Source organism: Procambarus clarkii, unplaced genomic scaffold (genome assembly GCF_040958095.1).
Source record: "Procambarus clarkii isolate CNS0578487 unplaced genomic scaffold, FALCON_Pclarkii_2.0 HiC_scaffold_117, whole genome shotgun sequence".
Classification (NCBI taxonomy): Eukaryota; Metazoa; Arthropoda; class Malacostraca; order Decapoda; family Cambaridae; genus Procambarus; species Procambarus clarkii.
Window position 1 is genome coordinate 2444777 of NW_027189150.1, and position 18214 is coordinate 2462990.

The 18214-nt window shown below is 43.5% G+C and overlaps 1 long non-coding RNA gene across 1 annotated transcript in view; it reads left to right on the plus strand.

Annotated features, from left to right (window-relative positions):
• The first annotated feature begins 2777 nt into the window (after window positions 1–2777).
• LOC138360790 (uncharacterized) overlaps window positions 2778–18214 on the plus strand; it is a 35612-nt gene continuing 20175 nt past the window's right edge. The window contains exons 1-2 of the long non-coding RNA XR_011226656.1: window positions 2778–2921; window positions 8814–8957. This is a non-coding gene — a long non-coding RNA (uncharacterized lncRNA). The remainder of the gene's footprint in view (window positions 2922–8813; window positions 8958–18214) is intronic.

Below are 18214 nucleotides of genomic sequence, written 5' to 3' on the forward strand. Positions count from 1 at the left end.
TTGATTACCACTGCAAGGGTCCAGTGCAGTTGAGTCTGAGTGTTCACTAGTGTTTAGTTAGTTCACAAATTGTTCCTTGATGCCCATGCAAGAGGGCTTGAGACTAGGTCCTGTGAATACCAGTCAGAGTGGTGGGACCGCATCCTGTGGCAGCTGGTACTGTATAGCTGTTGGAGAGAGACTGGAATTAACGTAACGTAAAGTTGTTATTACCGTGCATTATTAAGTAAGTTTGGTAAATAAATTATTGTTTTTGCAACAGTGTCTTTTCGTCAACAACTGTTAATGAGTACTCTTCCGTTATTTTGCTCTGCTACGGTTGCCTCTGAGTTCTTGAATTTATTTGGTTCAGGAGTCAAGCCCACAGCTTCAAACACTAATGACTAATTTTGGTGTAAGGACCCCTTTGTTACCCTTTAGGTTGATTATTCATTTGAGGAGCTAACGACCTGTTGCCGGGAGGATCAAGAAGTTGAACCTTGGCTTTTGCTCTCTCCTCCTAAATATACCTGCACATCTTGCACGCAATCTGGGGCAAGGTGTGTGTGGGAGTTTTGTTAGCGTTCACAGACCCTACCACTGGATTTATTTGACTTGCTATGCGGCTCTCTAATCACTGCCACGCTTGACTCACCATCACTGCCACGCTTGACTCACCGTCACTGCCACGCTTGACTCACCATCACTGCCACGCTTGACTCACCATCACTGCCACGCTTGACTCACCATCACTGCCACGCTTGACTCACCGTCACTGCCACGCTTGACTCACCATCACTGCCACGCTTGACTCACCGTCACTGCCACGCTTGACTCACCGTCACTGCCACGCTTGACTCACCGTCACTGCCACGCTTGACTCACCGTCACTGCCACGCTTCACTCACCGTCACTGCCACGCTTGACTCACCGTCACTGCCACGCTTGACTCACCGTCACTGCCACGCTTGACTCACCGTCACTGCCACGCTTGACTCACCGTCACTGCCACGCTTGACTCACCGTCACTGCCACGCTTCACTCACCGTCACTGCCACGCTTGACTCACCATCACTGCCACGCTTGACTCACCGTCACTGCCACGCTTGACTCACCGTCACTGCCGCGCTTGACTCACCGTCACTGCCACGCTTGACTCACCGTCACTGCCACGCTTGACTCACCGTCACTGCCACGCTTGACTCACCGTCACTGCCACGCTTGACTCACCGTCACTGCCACGCTTGACTCACCATTACTGCCACGCTTCAGTTTATCAGTCACTTGCATCTTTTGGCGTGCACTTTACCGTAGAATCCATATCTTCTCACATGTGGGGAAAACTGACTTATGGAATTTTAATGTTTATTTTAATTACAATTATTAAAGGAGATATTTAATTATTTCTAATGTTTTTTTAAGTAATTTATTGGTTAATTTATTTATTTCGATGGTGGACTGTATGATTCTAAAGTGGACTGTATGACATTAAAGTGGACTGCATGATTTAATTTTTCACAAGCAGTTTCCTACACAAGTTGGGGGTGGTAATTATTAATAGCTTACCAAATCTATATTAATTGATTGGTAGAAATTTGCTACAATTGTTAATAGGTGTAGACTACAATTGTTAGTATTAAATTTAAACAAATCCAGCTTATCTCTATTGTAGAATGTGGCCTGGTCAACCAAATATGAATTCAAAAAGTTCACGCAAACTGATACTCTTCATGGGTCAGGGTAGCGTCATCACATGTCACGTGTTGTACCACAGAACTGCTGATAATTTCTTCTTCCGCATTAATTTCCCCTGTCAGAAGGGCCCCACAGTAATAACGTAACCAATATATGACATCTATATCAGGGAGAATGATTTGTCTATTTAATAATTTATATTTATCATTTCGTGTGGCTTGCATCGTGTCCTAACCGGTCAACTCTAATATTTATTACTGGTCAGGAATAACTAGATTAAACGGGTTATCGGGTACAGAATACTTCCCTTATTGGTTAGCGAAGATATGTTGATGATGGGAGATTTGTCGTCCCACAATACTGCGTCTAGAGGGAAGTATTTGCAGAGCTTTCAAGTTTGCTTCTACATGAGACTTGTTGATCCTATATTGGCATCTATCCTTCTCTACCTCCCGCATCAGCGTTTTCTCCAGATGCATTTTTATCAAGTAGTGGAAAGAAGATTTATATTTCATTTATTTTAGTACTAATAATTACTAGTAACTAATAATTAGTAACTAATAATTAAACCATTTCCAGGGAAATGGTTTTTATGATGTTTGCAGTCCAGAGACTGATGTTTTAAGGGGAATTCATAATATTATTAGCGGGTGAATAAAATTTTGGTCACGTGGCAATTATATTCTCGTTTTCATCTGGGGAAAACTCCAAAATTCAAAATTTCTTTAAATAATTGAATAAAATTTTTTGAGTTAATATATTAGTACAAAATCAGCAACAATATTATTTGCATATTGTATTGAACGTTAGTAAATGGTGTCGGTGTTTTCCGACATCTCAACTGAAAAGGGGGTCAGCTTCAAAGTTCATGACGACTGATTGTCTCTGAATGGATACCATTCAGCTGAATAAAACAGCTACTGAAATTTTATATTTTTCTTTTATAAAAATTTGTTGCAAAAATTGTTTTGATTTCTCATGAAAACTATTATATAAGTTTAAGATTTACCTGTTTTCATCCCAACAATCAATTCGCTTTTCATATCTACATCTTCCATTAACATTTGTTTGTATTGTATGAGCTTTTATATCTGCCACACAGACACAGGATCCTAGCCTCTGTTCCCCTGGTAGTGTTATGCTTCCCTACGATCATCCCGTTCACGCCAAGTATCACCCTGAGATAAACCTCTACACCTGCTCCAACAACTCATGGATCTTCAGCCAGAATACGTTAGGAAAGACTAGTGAGTACCACCACTCTGTAGCACGATCACGTCTACAGACTAGGTGTTAGACTACACTGGTTAGTATTAAATTTAAACAAATCCAGCTTATCTCTATAGTAGAATGTGGCCTGGTCAACCAGATATGAACACGAAAGATCAAGCAAACTGATACTCTTCATGGGTCAGGGTAGCGTCATCACATGTCACGTGTTGTACCACAGAGCTGATGCTAATTTCTTCTTCCGCTTCAATTTCATCTATCAAAAGGATACACAGTAATAATCGTTATCAATATATGACATCTATATCAAGGAAAATAATTAGTCTATTTAATAATTTATTTTTCCCCTTTTGGGTGGCTCGCCTTATGTCCTCACCGGTCTACCCTAATCTATATTACTGGCCAGGAATAACTAGATTAAACAGGTTATCAGGTACAGAAAGACCACGTCCCTTATTGGTTAGCGAAGATGTGCTGATGATGGGAGATTTGTCGTTGCATAACACTGTGTCTAGAGGGAAATATTCTCAGAACTTTCTAGCATGCTCTTAGATGAAACTTTTGTTGAGCCTATCACGGCGTCTCTTCTCTCTCTCCCGCATTGGCGTTTTCTCCAGTTACGTTCTTATCAAGAAGTGAAAAGAGGGTTTATATTCAATTTGTTTTAGTAATAATAATTTACTTCGTTCTAGAGAAATGGTTTGTATGATGTTTGCGGTCCAGAGACTGATGTTAAAGAAGAATTCACAATATTATTAGCTGGTGAATTTAATTTTGGTGACTTGCAATTATATCCTCGTTTTCATCCAGGGAAAACTCTACTATTCAAAATTTCTTTGAATAATTAAATAAAATACTTTGGGTGAATTGGTTAGTACAAAATCAGCAACAATATTATCTGCTTATTGTATTGAAAGTTAGTAAATGGTGTCTTTTTTCCGACATCTCAACTGAAAATGCGTCAGCTTTAAAGCTCATGACGACTGATTGTCTCTGAATGGATACCTGAATAGAATACCTGAATGAGTAGCTGAATAAATAAGCTACTGAAAGTTTATATCTTTTTTTTTTTAACATTTGTTGCAAAATTTATTTTGATTTCTCACGAGAACATCTATATAAGTTTAAGATTTAACTGTTTTCATCCCAACAATCAATTCTCGTTTCATATCTTCATTTTTCCATTACTATTTGTATTTATTTTATGAGAATTTATATCTGCAACACAGACACAGGACCCTAGGTTTTTTCCAACATAATTTTTTTTTTTGGGGGGGGGGAACACGTGTAGGAGTCCATTATTTAGAAGTGACGAACACTAATACTTCTCCTTAAATTATAAGATTAATTTGAATTTAGTGGTTAGTTGAACATGTGCATCAGTTTGTACATAACGAATGTCCCGTACTAGATGCAGGTGTCGGAAGTTTCTAAGCGATTTCATTTTCCTGCTAATTCATGTGATGCTAAGATTTTAGCCCAATTAAATTTCATTAATCCAAGAGGACTGAATGTGATCAATTACTACAGTCAAGTATGTTTCTGGGACTGCAGTGGGATCAGTGACATTAGTCGCAGTGACTTGTAGCTTGTTTAGGCTACTGGTCACTGATTCGCCACTGAGGCCTATAGAATACATTTCAGCTAATAATAATTGTATTAAAACCAGTTGCCGGATTTATATAGTCACCAATGCTCCATTGTGCGTATTTGCTTTCTTTGCTGATAAAATTGATAATTTATTTTAGTTTAATTGATTCATAGGATTGCATGTACTCAATCTTTAAAGTCAAGTATGACTCTGAGACTGCAATGTGATCCATGACATTGGTCGCAGTGATTTGTAGCTATTTAGTCTACTGGTCACAAATTTACCACTGAGGCTTCACGAGGTCACCTTCAACTTTAAATTATGATTTTAAATCATCCTCTGTTGACATAGTCAGCTGTATTTACCTTAGTATATTTTACTGGAGTTTTATATTCAGCTGACAGTTTAAATATCTATTTGCGTTGTTTGTCGCCAGGCATAGGCTCCTCATGCTTAATACTGAGCCTGTGAGTAACTTGCCTCCTGCAGAATTTGACAGATTTTTCCCTGATATTTAATTTGATTAATGATGAATTTGTTGTAGTAGTCTAAAACTACAAGGTTTCCGATGTCGGTTAGGTGCTCAGACTTAATTTGGTCTGTCAATTGTATTCCCCTTTTTCTCATGAACTTGGCAGTGGCTCCCCGACCTTGCGAAATGGTCGGACCTATGTAGGTCCGTTGGAATTGTGTCCACCACGATGGCTTGTACTTGACGGACGTAGCTGCCTAAACGTACTAATGGTTGCACCACCTGGTAGACTTGAGGTTCTGTATCAGCCAGGAACCCCGATATATTTAATGTCACCTGAGTTGTCACCAGCTGATAATGTCACCTGCTGATAATCAAAATAGAGATTTTAAATGTAGTTATTGTCCTTGTATATAAGTCACCGGAGGCAAACCCTCAGCAGTTTAAAGACCAACTAATAAAAATAGAACACTGCTTGGAAAACCTCACAAATCCAGCTCCGAACATCATCCTGCTTGGGGACTTCAACCTACAGCACCTGAAATGGAAGCACCTGGCTAATACAGTAATATCAGAAAGAATACCAGGAAGTAGCCTAAATGAACAGGCACATGCAAATGACCTACTACGGATGTGCGACAGGTTTGCCTTAAACCAGCAAATAGTAGAACCAACTAGGAAGGAGAACACGCTGGACCTCATTTTCACTAATAATGATGAATTGATCAGGAACATAATGATTACAAATACCTGTTACTCAGATCACAACTTAATTGAAGTTTTGACAACCATGGGGAGTAGACCTTCAAAACCAGTCCAGATTCCCGGTGGAGGAGATTTCAGCAAATTCAACTTCAATAATAAACAGATAAACTGGGAGCAAATAAACCAGAACTTCACAGAAATAAACTGGGAAGAACAGCTAGAAAATGCAAACCTGAACCAGTGCCTGGAAAAAATAAGCTAAGTAGCACTAGAAATATGTTCAAACAGCATACCTCTAAGAAAAAAGAGGAAGAGATGCAGATTGGAACGGGAACGTCGTTCCCTATATAGGCGAAGAAAACGAATCGCGGAACAACTTGAGAGTCGCACCCTATCTCAAGAACGGCGAAGAAGGTTAGGTAGAGAAATATAAACAATTGAACGGAAGCTACAAGAATCATACAAAACCCAGGAGAGGCAAAGAGAGCAAAAGGCCATCAGTGAAATAGAAAGAAATCCGAAATATTTTTTCTCCTATGCAAAATCAAGATAAAAAACCACATCTAGTATCGGGCCCCTGCGAAAGGGAGATGGAACTTTCACCGATGACAACAAAGAAATGAGGGAGCTACTGAGGACGCAGTACGACCCTATCCCCACTGGATTTTGAAGAAGCCATAAACAGTACGCCTATGCACTCTGCACCAGGCCCGGATTCTTGGAACTCCATATTCATAAAGAACTGTAAAAAACCACCATCGCGGGCCCTCCACATTCTATGGAGACAAAGCCTAGATACTGGCGTTATTCCTGATATACTAAAAACAGCAGAGATAGCACCACTTCATAAAGGAGGAAATAAGGCAGAGGCAAAAAATTACAGACCGATAGCACTAACATCGCACATCATAAAATTTTTTGAGAGAGTGCTAAGAAGTAAGATCACAAAATACATGGAATCACAGCATCTCCATAACCCCGGACAACATGGTTTCAGAACAGGGCGCTCTTGCCTGTCGCAGTTGCTGGACCACTATGATATGGCATTAGATGCTATGGAAGACAAACAAAACGCTGATGTAATTTACACAGATTTCGCAAAAGCTTTTGATAAATGTGACCATGGTGTTATTGCACATAAAATGCGTTCAAAAAGAATTACCGGAAAAATAGGCAGATGGATCTACAATTTCCTGAACAGAACCCAATGTGTAATAGTCAACAAAATAAAATCCAGCCCATCAACCGTGAAGAGCTCAGTCCCCCAGGGTACAGTGCTTGCTCCAGTACTTTTTCTCATCCTCATATCGGACATAGACAAGAACACAACCTATAGCACTGTATCATCCTTTGCAGATGACACTAGGATCTTCATGAGAGTAGGCAACATAGAGGACACGGCGAACCTCCAGTCAGATGTAGATCAGGCCTTTGTATGGGCTACAGAAAATAATATGGTGTTTAACGAAGATAAGTTCCAGCTCATGCGCTATGGAAAAAATGAAAATATAAAAACGGTATCCACGTACAAAACTCAGGCAAATCATAACATAGAACGAAAAGGCAATGTAAAGGATCTGGGTGTACTCATGTCGGAAGACCTTACCTGTAAAGAACACAATAAAGTAGCCGTCACAACTGCAAGAAAAATGACAGGTTGGATAACAAGAACTTTTCACACTAGAGATGCTATACCGATGATGATACTTTTCAAAACGCTTGTGCTCTCTAGAGTGGAGTACTGCTGCACAATGACAGCCCCTTTCAAAGCTGGAGAAATTGCTGACCTGGAGAGCGTTCAGAGATCCTTTACTGCTAGAGTCCACTCAGTAAAACATCTAAATTACTGGGACCGACTAAAGAGCCTAAAACTGTACTCCCTTGAGCGCAGGCGGGAGAGATACATAATAATTTACACGTGGAAAATATTAGAGGGGCTGGTCCCAAACCTGCACACAGAAATAACATCACATGAGACCAGAAGACATGGCAGGATGAGCAGAATACCCCCGTTGAAAAACAGATGTGCAACTGGTACTCTGAGACAGAACTCTATCAACATCAGAGGTCCGAGACTGTTCAACACGCTTCCACTACACATAAGGGGCATAACTGGCCGACCCCTCACAGTGTTCAAGAGAGAACTGGATAAGCACCTCCAAAGGATTCCTGATCAACCAGGCTGTGACTCATACGTCAGGCTACGAGCAGCCGCGTCCAACAGCCTGGTTGATCAGTCCGGCAACCAGGAGGCCTGGTCGACGACCGGGCCGCGGGGACGCTAAGCCCCGGAAGCACCTCAAGGTAAGGTAGTTACAGGCTTTAATTGCAGATCATTTGCCACCTTTTGTGTGACATGTTCTCTGGGACCCCTGGTCAAACAACCCTCAGGTTGTTTATAAGTTTTTGATTTCTATAGGTTTAAGAATCACGTGCGACTACCATATTACACAGAAAAGAGTTGTATGTACGAGGAGGCTTGGTTAAACCGGGCCGCGGAGACGTTGATCCCGGAAATCAATGCAAGGTATGATCACATGTCATGCACAAGAACATAGTGCGCACAGCCAAAGTACATAAATGCAGTTATACCTGTAGTTCTAGCCAATATATGATATTTAGCAATTATGGCCTCTCAACTAATCCGCCACCACCAATATGCGGACTCTACCTTATCACACCACTATGAACACCCTAAGTCACCAACAAAGCCCATCATACCACATATAATTGTCACCACATCTGACTATGCCACAAACCATAATTAAAACTATATCTGATCATACCAATTACCATTATTTGAACATGCCACATTTTGTTATACCACCACTACCTCTCATAGTTACAATCACACCTCACCAACTTTTTACTGTACCTTGACTAACTATAATTAGCATAATTACTGTACAAATAATCATTGGTATTAAAACTTTTCTTTGAAATGTTAACCTCACATGTCAGCGGGTCCTGGATTAATTCAGTTATATGGACTGTTCTTCAATTTCTTTTCTTTATACTCCTCTTCCTCAGCCACTCCTCTTCCTCAGCCACCTTTCGCTATTGCCTGTATCTTCCTGTCAACTTTTCCTGTTTTCTTACCATCCAGTTCATGTCCCTCTCAGCCTCCTCTACTACCCACAGACTGCCGCTTGGTCCTGATGTATGAATCAAACATCCCTAGCACGAGCGTTCATGTGGTCTCTGGAGACGTGCTGACCTATCATAACGTCCTTCACCAATGTCTGCGGTACTCCTGCCTCTCCGTTGTCTGCTTTCTTACACTAGGTGAGTCATCAGGAACACCTCAACAACTTTACTGGTTAACTTCGTCTACCTCACATTGTTGTCCTGCTGCAGTCCGGACAGTTAACTTGGTCTACCTCACATTGTTGTCCCACTGTAGCCCCGACAGTTAACTTGGTCTACCTCACATTGTTGTCCCACTGTAGCCCCGACAGTTAACTTGGTCTACCTCACATTGTTGTCCCACTGTAGCCCCGACAGTTAACTTCGTCTACCTCACATTGTTGTCCTACTGCAGCCCCGACGGTTAACTTTGTCTACCTCACATTGTTGTCCCACTGTAGCCCCGACAGTTAACTTGGTCTACCTCACAGTGTTGTCCCACTGTAGCCCCAACAGTTAACTTGGTCTACCTCACATTGTTGTCCCACTGTAGCCCCGACGGTTAACTTGGTCTACCTCACATTGTTGTCCCACTGTAGCCCCGACAGTTAACTTGGTCTACCTCACATTGTTGTACTACTGTAGCCCCGACGGTTAACTTGGTCTACCTCACATTGTTGTCCTACTGCAGCCCGGACGGTTAACTTGGTCTACCTCACATTGTTGTCCCACTGTAGCCCCGACAGTTAACTTGGTCTACCTCACATTGTTGTCCTACTGTAGCCCCGACAGTTAACTTGGTCTACCTCACATTGTTGTCCCACTGTAGCCCCGACAGTTAACTTGGTCTACCTCACATTGTTGTCCCACTGTAGCCCCGACAGTTAACTTGGTCTACCTCACATTGTTGTCCCACTGTAGCCCCGACAGTTAACTTGGTCTACCTCACATTGTTGTCCCACTGTAGCCCCGACAGTTAACTTGGTCTACCTCACATTGTTGTCCCACTGTAGCCCCGACGGTTAACTTGGTCTACCTCACATTGTTGTCCCACTGTAGCCCCGACGGTTAACTTGGTCTACCTCACATTGTTGTCCCACTGTAGCCCCGACGGTTAACTTGGTCTACCTCACATTGTTGTCCCACTGTAGCCCCGACAGTTAACTTGGTCTACCTCACATTATTGTCCTACTGCAGGCCCGACGGTTAACTTGGTCTACCTCACATTGTTGTCCCACTGTAGCCCCGACAGTTAACTTGGTCTACCTCACATTGTTGTCCCACTGTAGCCCCGACAGTTAACTTGGTCTACCTCACACTGTTGTCCTACTGTAGCCCCAACGGTTAACTTGGTCTACCTCACATTGTTGTCCCACTGTAGCCCCGACAGTTAACTTGGTCTACCTCACATTGTTGTCCTACTGTAGCCCCGACAGTTAACTTGGTCTACCTCACATTGTTGTCCCACTGTAGCCCCGACAGTTAACTTGGTCTACCTCACATTGTTGTCCCACTGTAGCCCCGACAGTTAACTTGGTCTACCTCACATTGTTGTCCTACTGTAGCACCGACAGTTAACTTGGTCTACCTCACATTGTTGTCCCACTGTAGCCCCGACAGTTAACTTGGTCTACCTCACATTGTTGTCCCACTGTAGCCCCGACGGTTAACTTGGTCTACCTCACATTGTTGTCCCACTGTAGCCCCGACAGTTAACTTGGTCTACCTCACATTATTGTCCTACTGCAGGCCCGACGGTTAACTTGGTCTACCTCACATTGTTGTCCCACTGTAGCCCCGACAGTTAACTTGGTCTACCTCACATTGTTGTCCCACTGTAGCCCCGACAGTTAACTTGGTCTACCTCACATTGTTGTCCTACTGTAGCCCCAACGGTTAACTTGGTCTACCTCACATTGTTGTCCCACTGTAGCCCCGACAGTTAACTTGGTCTACCTCACATTGTTGTCCTACTGTAGCCCCAACGGTTAACTTGGTCTACCTCACATTGTTGTCCCACTGTAGCCCCGACAGTTAACTTGGTCTACCTCACACTGTTGTCCTACTGTAGCCCCAACGGTTAACTTGGTCTACCTCACATTGTTGTCCCACTGTAGCCCCGACAGTTAACTTGGTCTACCTCACATTGTTGTCCTACTGTAGCCCCGACAGTTAACTTGGTCTACCTCACATTGTTGTCCCACTGTAGCCCCGACAGTTAACTTGGTCTACCTCACATTGTTGTCCCACTGTAGCCCCGACAGTTAACTTGGTCTACCTCACATTGTTGTCCTACTGTAGCACCGACAGTTAACTTGGTCTACCTCACATTGTTGTCCCACTGTAGCCCCGACAGTTAACTTGGTCTACCTCACATTGTTGTCCCACTGTAGCCCCGACGGTTAACTTGGTCTACCTCACATTGTTGTCCCACTGTAGCCCCGACAGTTAACTTGGTCTACCTCACATTATTGTCCTACTGCAGGCCCGACGGTTAACTTGGTCTACCTCACATTGTTGTCCCACTGTAGCCCCGACAGTTAACTTGGTCTACCTCACATTGTTGTCCCACTGTAGCCCCGACAGTTAACTTGGTCTACCTCACATTGTTGTCCTACTGTAGCCCCAACGGTTAACTTGGTCTACCTCACATTGTTGTCCCACTGTAGCCCCGACGGTTAACTTGGTCTACCTCACATTGTTGTCCCACTGTAGCCCCGACAGTTAACTTGGTCTACCTCACATTATTGTCCTACTGTAGCCAAAACAGTTAACTTGGTCTACCTCACATTGTTGTCCCACTGTAGCCCCGACGGTTAACTTGGTCTACCTCACATTGTTGTCCCACTGTAGCCCCGACAGTTAACTTGGTCTACCTCACATTATTGTCCTACTGTAGCCCCAACAGTTAACTTGGTCTACCTCACATTGTTGTCCCACTGTAGCCCCGACGGTTAACTTGGTCTACCTCACATTGTTGTCCCACTGTAGCCCCGACAGTTAACTTGGTCTACCTCACATTATTGTCCTACTGTAGCCCCAACAGTTAACTTGGTCTACCTCACATTATTGTCCTACTGTAGCCCCAACAGTTAACTTGGTCTACCTCACATTGTTGTCCTACTGTAGCCCCGACAGTTAACTTCGTCTACCTCACATTATTGTCCTACTGTAGCCCCAACAGTTAACTTGGTCTACCTCACATTGTTGTCCTACTGTAGCCCCAACAGTTAACTTGGTCTACCTCACATTGTTGTCCTACTGCAGGCGCGACGGTTAACTTGGTCTACCTCACATTGTTGTCCCGCTGTAGCCCCGACGGTTAACTTGGTCTACCTCACATTGTTGTCCCACTGTAGCCCCAACAGTTAACTTGGTCTACCTCACATTGTTGTCCTACTGTAGCCCCAACAGTTAACTTGGTCTACCTCACATTGTTGTCCTACTGTAGCCCCAACAGTTAACTTGGTCTACCTCACATTGTTGTCCCACTGTAGCCCCGTCAGTTAACTTGGTCTACCTCACATTGTTGTCCCACTGTAGCCCCGACAGTTAACTTGGGCTACCTCACATTGTTGTCCTACTGTAGCCCCAACGGTTAACTTGGTCTGACTCACATTATTGTCCTACTGTAGCCCCAACAGTTAACTTGGTCTACCTCACATTGTTGTCCTACTGTAGCCCCGACAGTTAACTTGGTCTTCCTCACATTATTGTCCTACTGTAGCCCCAACAGTTAACTTGGTCTACCTCACATTGTTGTCCTACTGTAGCCCCAACAGTTAACTTGGTCTACCTCACATTGTTGTCCTACTGCAGGCGCGACGGTTAACTTGTTCTACCTCACATTGTTGTCCCACTGTAGCCCCGACGGTTAACTTGGTCTACCTCACATTGTTGTCCCACTGTAGCCCCAACAGTTAACTTGGTCTACCTCACATTGTTGTCCTACTGTAGCCCCAACAGTTAACTTGGTCTACCTCACATTATTGTCCCACTGTAGCCCCGACAGTTAACTTGGTCTACCTCACATTATTGTCCTACTGTAGCCCCAACAGTTAACTTGGTCTACCTCACATTGTTGTCCCACTGTAGCCCCGACAGTTAACTTGGTCTACCTCACATTATTGTCCCACTGTAGCCCCAACAGTTAACTTGGTCTACCTCACATTATTGTCCTACTGTAGCCCCAACAGTTAACTTGGTCTACCTCACATTGTTGTCCCACTGTAGCCCCGACGGTTAACTTGGTCTACCTCACATTGTTGTCCCACTGTAGCCCCGACAGTTAACTTGGTCTACCTCACATTATTGTCTTACTGTAGCCCCAACAGTTAACTTGGTCTACCTCACATTATTGTCCTACTGTAGCCCCAACAGTTAACTTGGTCTACCTCACATTGTTGTCCTACTGTAGCCCCGACAGTTAACTTCGTCTACCTCACATTATTGTCCTACTGTAGCCCCAACAGTTAACTTGGTCTACCTCACATTGTTGTCCTACTGTAGCCCCAACAGTTAACTTGGTCTACCTCACATTGTTGTCCTACTGCAGGCGCGACGGTTAACTTGGTCTACCTCACATTGTTGTCCCGCTGTAGCCCCGACGGTTAACTTGGTCTACCTCACATTGTTGTCCCACTGTAGCCCCAACAGTTAACTTGGTCTACCTCACATTGTTGTCCTACTGTAGCCCCAACAGTTAACTTGGTCTACCTCACATTGTTGTCCTACTGTAGCCCCAACAGTTAACTTGGTCTACCTCACATTGTTGTCCTACTGCAGGCGCGACGGTTAACTTGGTCTACCTCACATTGTTGTCCCACTGTAGCCCCGACAGTTAACTTGGTCTACCTCACATTGTTGTCCCACTGTAGCCCCGACAGTTAACTTGGGCTACCTCACATTGTTGTCCTACTGTAGCCCCAACGGTTAACTTGGTCTGCCTCACATTATTGTCCTACTGTAGCCCCAACAGTTAACTTGGTCTACCTCACATTGTTGTCCTACTGTAGCCCCGACAGTTAACTTGGTCTTCCTCACATTATTGTCCTACTGTAGCCCCAACAGTTAACTTGGTCTACCTCACATTGTTGTCCTACTGTAGCCCCAACAGTTAACTTGGTCTACCTCACATTGTTGTCCTACTGCAGGCGCGACGGTTAACTTGTTCTACCTCACATTGTTGTCCCACTGTAGCCCCGACGGTTAACTTGGTCTACCTCACATTGTTGTCCCACTGTAGCCCCAACAGTTAACTTGGTCTACCTCACATTGTTGTCCTACTGTAGCCCCAACAGTTAACTTGGTCTACCTCACATTATTGTCCCACTGTAGCCCCGACAGTTAACTTGGTCTACCTCACATTTTTGTCCTACTGTAGCCCCAACAGTTAACTTGGTCTACCTCACATTGTTGTCCCACTGTAGCCCCGACAGTTAACTTGGTCTACCTCACATTATTGTCCCACTGTAGCCCCAACAGTTAACTTGGTCTACCTCACATTATTGTCCTACTGTAGCCCCAACAGTTAACTTGGTCTACCTCACATTATTGTCCCACTGTAGCCCCAACAGTTAACTTGGTCTACCTCACATTGTTGTCCTACTGCAGCCCCAACAGTTAACTTGGTCTACCTCACATTATTGTCCCACTGTAGCCCCGACAGTTAACTTGGTCTAACTCACATTGTTGTCCTACTGCAGCCCCAACAGTTAACTTGGTCTACCTCACATTGTTGTCCCACTGTAGCCCCGACAGTTAACTTGGTCTACCTCACATTATTGTCCCACTGTAGCCCCAACAGTTAACTTGGTCTACCTCACATTGTTGTCCTACTGTAGCTCCAACAGTTAACTTGGTCTACCTCACATTATTGTCCCACTGTTGCCCCAACAGTTAACTTGGTCTACCTCACATTGTTGTCCTACTGCAGCCCCAACAGTTAACTTGGTCTACCTCACATTATTGTCCTACTGCAGGCCCGACGTAGGGGACTTCACCCACGGGAGACGCCAGATTGTAAAGTTAGGGGAAAGCGAGCACATAAAAATGGCACGCTGCTAAATGCCAAACAATTTTAAACTTATTATGCATTTTCATTTTGTGTTTAAAATCGAAACAAAGAAATATGCAGCTTTAAGGGAAGTACATAATTGGTATTTTGTGTTTAAAGTTTTACAGTAAGCTCATTATCACGGCCTGTGTCTTACTGATGCTATCAGTAGTGATACGTTTTTGTTGTCATAGAGAGCTAGTGAGAATTTGGTGATGGTGGTCCTTACAATGTTGTCTAGGGAATATAAGGAGTAAGGGAAACAGCCTAGTACACAAGTCACAAATTTATACCTACAAGTCACACAGGAATGCATTTAACAAGGCGTTTTCCTCACAACATAAGATCACTTCGTTTTATAAACTCAAGTGGCTCTGACCGCCCCACGGCTCACTGTCCCATACCTGGTGTCATGCACCCAGCCACAAACCGCTATCATCTAACGACACATATTTTAGCCTCTAGGAAACCTGGACTCTTATAAAACCTCTCCAACTTCTGTAATATTACTCTACCCAATCTTGCAACCCTGGATATAGACAAGGATAGGCTTATCTGACTGAACGGCCGGAGAAAACCCCTCAAATAGCAGGAACGGTCGGCAGCGATACATCTCCCCCTTCAGTCAAGATGGCGTCCATCTCTCTTGCATCATCGCCCCTTCATACTCTATTCTTTATGTATGCTATCAAACACATTAATGATTTTATTTACTATATTCCCCATGCATACTTTTTAATAGAGTCCATTTTTCCCTTACATAGTTAAGCTATTCAAGTTCTAATTATTTCTGATGATCTCCAGCTGAGAAGGCACTACTTTACTGGGCGGAGTAATAATGATGACTCGCGGCCTCTCTGATCTCAGCTGGGGATTTATACTAATATACACTCGCCACTGTGTCCACCAACACTTTACAAACGAAACCAACCTCCACAGGAGGTAAGGTTCGTAACACTCATAAACCTCATTACATAATAAAAGAAGAGTGTTACTTATATAAATTTTAAACTGAAAATGAAAACAAAATTAAGCAGTGTGAAAAATGGATGAAAGCAACCCATCTTCAGACCAGGTCCATTCCATCCAGCGGTCGACCACAAAGACGCATTCATAAATTTTAACATGCTGTTCATTCAAAATTGGGATCTTCTCAAATATAAATTAATATTGCTTAATATTTGCATACTGTGCATATTTAGGCATTAGTTACGTTAGGTTAGGTCCTTAGATTTTATTGGCAATTATTTGTATTTGGGGTACGTGGATGAAGCATTTACAGCATTATGATTCAAACAAAAGTCGTCAGCACTTGTGCTGGAAGTGTTCGGACGTCTTTTTTTTTTTTTTTTTTTTTTTATTAAGTTATGAGGTACATCTGCATTAGTGCAGCTACCCTAGACTATATGAAGTGGAGTACAGTGTGTCAAAAAAGCTAACTAGGTGATGCTATAAAATCCCCATCACACAGGATGGTTAGTCATACAGAGACATGTGATAAGCGGTCTGCACTGGCAGACTCCGGATGCATTTTGAGGATATCAACAACACAAGATTGAATAAGGTAGCAGTGGTAATACAAGTCCCCATCTCGCAGGATGGTTAGTCATACAGAGCCATGTGTTTAATAGCCTGCACTGGCAAATTTTGGGTATACTGTGAGGATATCTTCAAGAATACGAGAGTGAATAAAGTAATTGCAAAGCTCCAGGTACCTCATGCCAACTGGTCTGAAAGGTCTAATAACTGGGCATTCAGTGATGTAGTGCGGGAGATCATGCCGTAGTTCGTAGTTCGGACGTCGTCAGTTGTGATTCGTGTGTAAAATCTTCGGGCTATCTTCAGATGATTTCGGGGCTTACGGTCCCCGCTTCCCGGTCCTCGACCAGGCCTCCTTTTTGTTACACACACCCAGGAAGCAGCCCGTTGCAGCTGTCTAACTCCCAGCTACCTATTTACTGCTAGGTAACAGGGGCATCAGGGTGAAAGAAACATTTTGCCCATTTCTCTCCGCCTCCACCGGGGATCGAGCCCGGAACCTCAGGACTAAGAATCCGAAGTGCTGTCCACCCAGCTGTCAGGAGCCTCTACTCAGCAGTCAAACGTAAAAAACGTAAAAATGAACTATTATGTATATTCATATGTTGTGTAAAGAATTATGTTATCAGCATTTTGTCTTCTTTCTTTTAACTATAACAATATTATAAGCATTTGAATGTTCCAGTGGATCTGCACAAAAATGTGTCTATTGCTGTCACTGCACTGAAAATAGGAAAGAGGAAATGTAGATCACGACTAATGTGCCTACCTTCTGTCTGGTTCAGGGAAGTATTGAGTCTATGAGGTTATAGCCCGGGTTTTTATGTGGTAAGTCGTAAGGGTGAAACTTAAACAGTAGCTCCTGCTGGCGATCACACCAGTAGTGTATTCAAATTAAATTTAAATATATATATATATATATATATATATATATATTAAGGGTACCACCTCTGGTGCAATTGCAGGGACCCACATCCTCGAAGAAGAAAACAAAGAGCATCCAGAGAAGATTTTGTGGATTCTCACTGAATACTTTATTCTTTTCTTCTCCTACCACCCCTATTATTTTTTTGTATATTTTGTTTTACTTTATTGCAATGCTACAGTTTACAGAGAACACACACACACACACACAAATATATAACAATTAAACAATCAGCGTTCGAAGACCTCGTCCAGCTCCTTCGAGGTTGGGTGCGTACCCAGGATACAGCACGCATTTTCCCCCTGAACTGCGACACTGAGGCGCTGGAACAGGAAACTCGTGGGTCTCTAGTTTTCGCAATGAGTTCCTCACCAACCTCCTTTAAAAACTTGAGTGCACATTTACCCCAGGCGCCCAGAGTCTCAGAGCCTATTGGCACGAACCTGTAACAACGTTCTAGGTCTCTGTACTTGCTGATTTTCTGGGTCTCCCTGAAGGTGGCTGAGCCACCTACCTCCGCTGAGCTGTAACGTAAATAGGTATCAGCCAATGTAGATGCACACGTGTAATCCCATACGACCTGTTTACCTTCCCTCCATGGCTGCAGGGTGACTCCATCTGGGCGTTTTTGGCTGTTGTCAGGTCTGCTCAACTGGGGTTCTCTTTGTGCTGGACACCCAGCTGTAGCCAAACTTCTCTTGATGATGTCATTGACTGCTTCGTGTCTGGCAATCTTTCCCTGTGTCTTACGACAGATGAGACCATGGCTGCCGTATTGGTCTGCCCGTGCATGGCCGCAAACACAACGGTGCTCGGTGGAGACAGGGGCGGGGCGCAGAGCAACACCAATACCTTGGACCCGATGGTCCAGGCGGGTGCCCAAGGCGGAATTAGGGA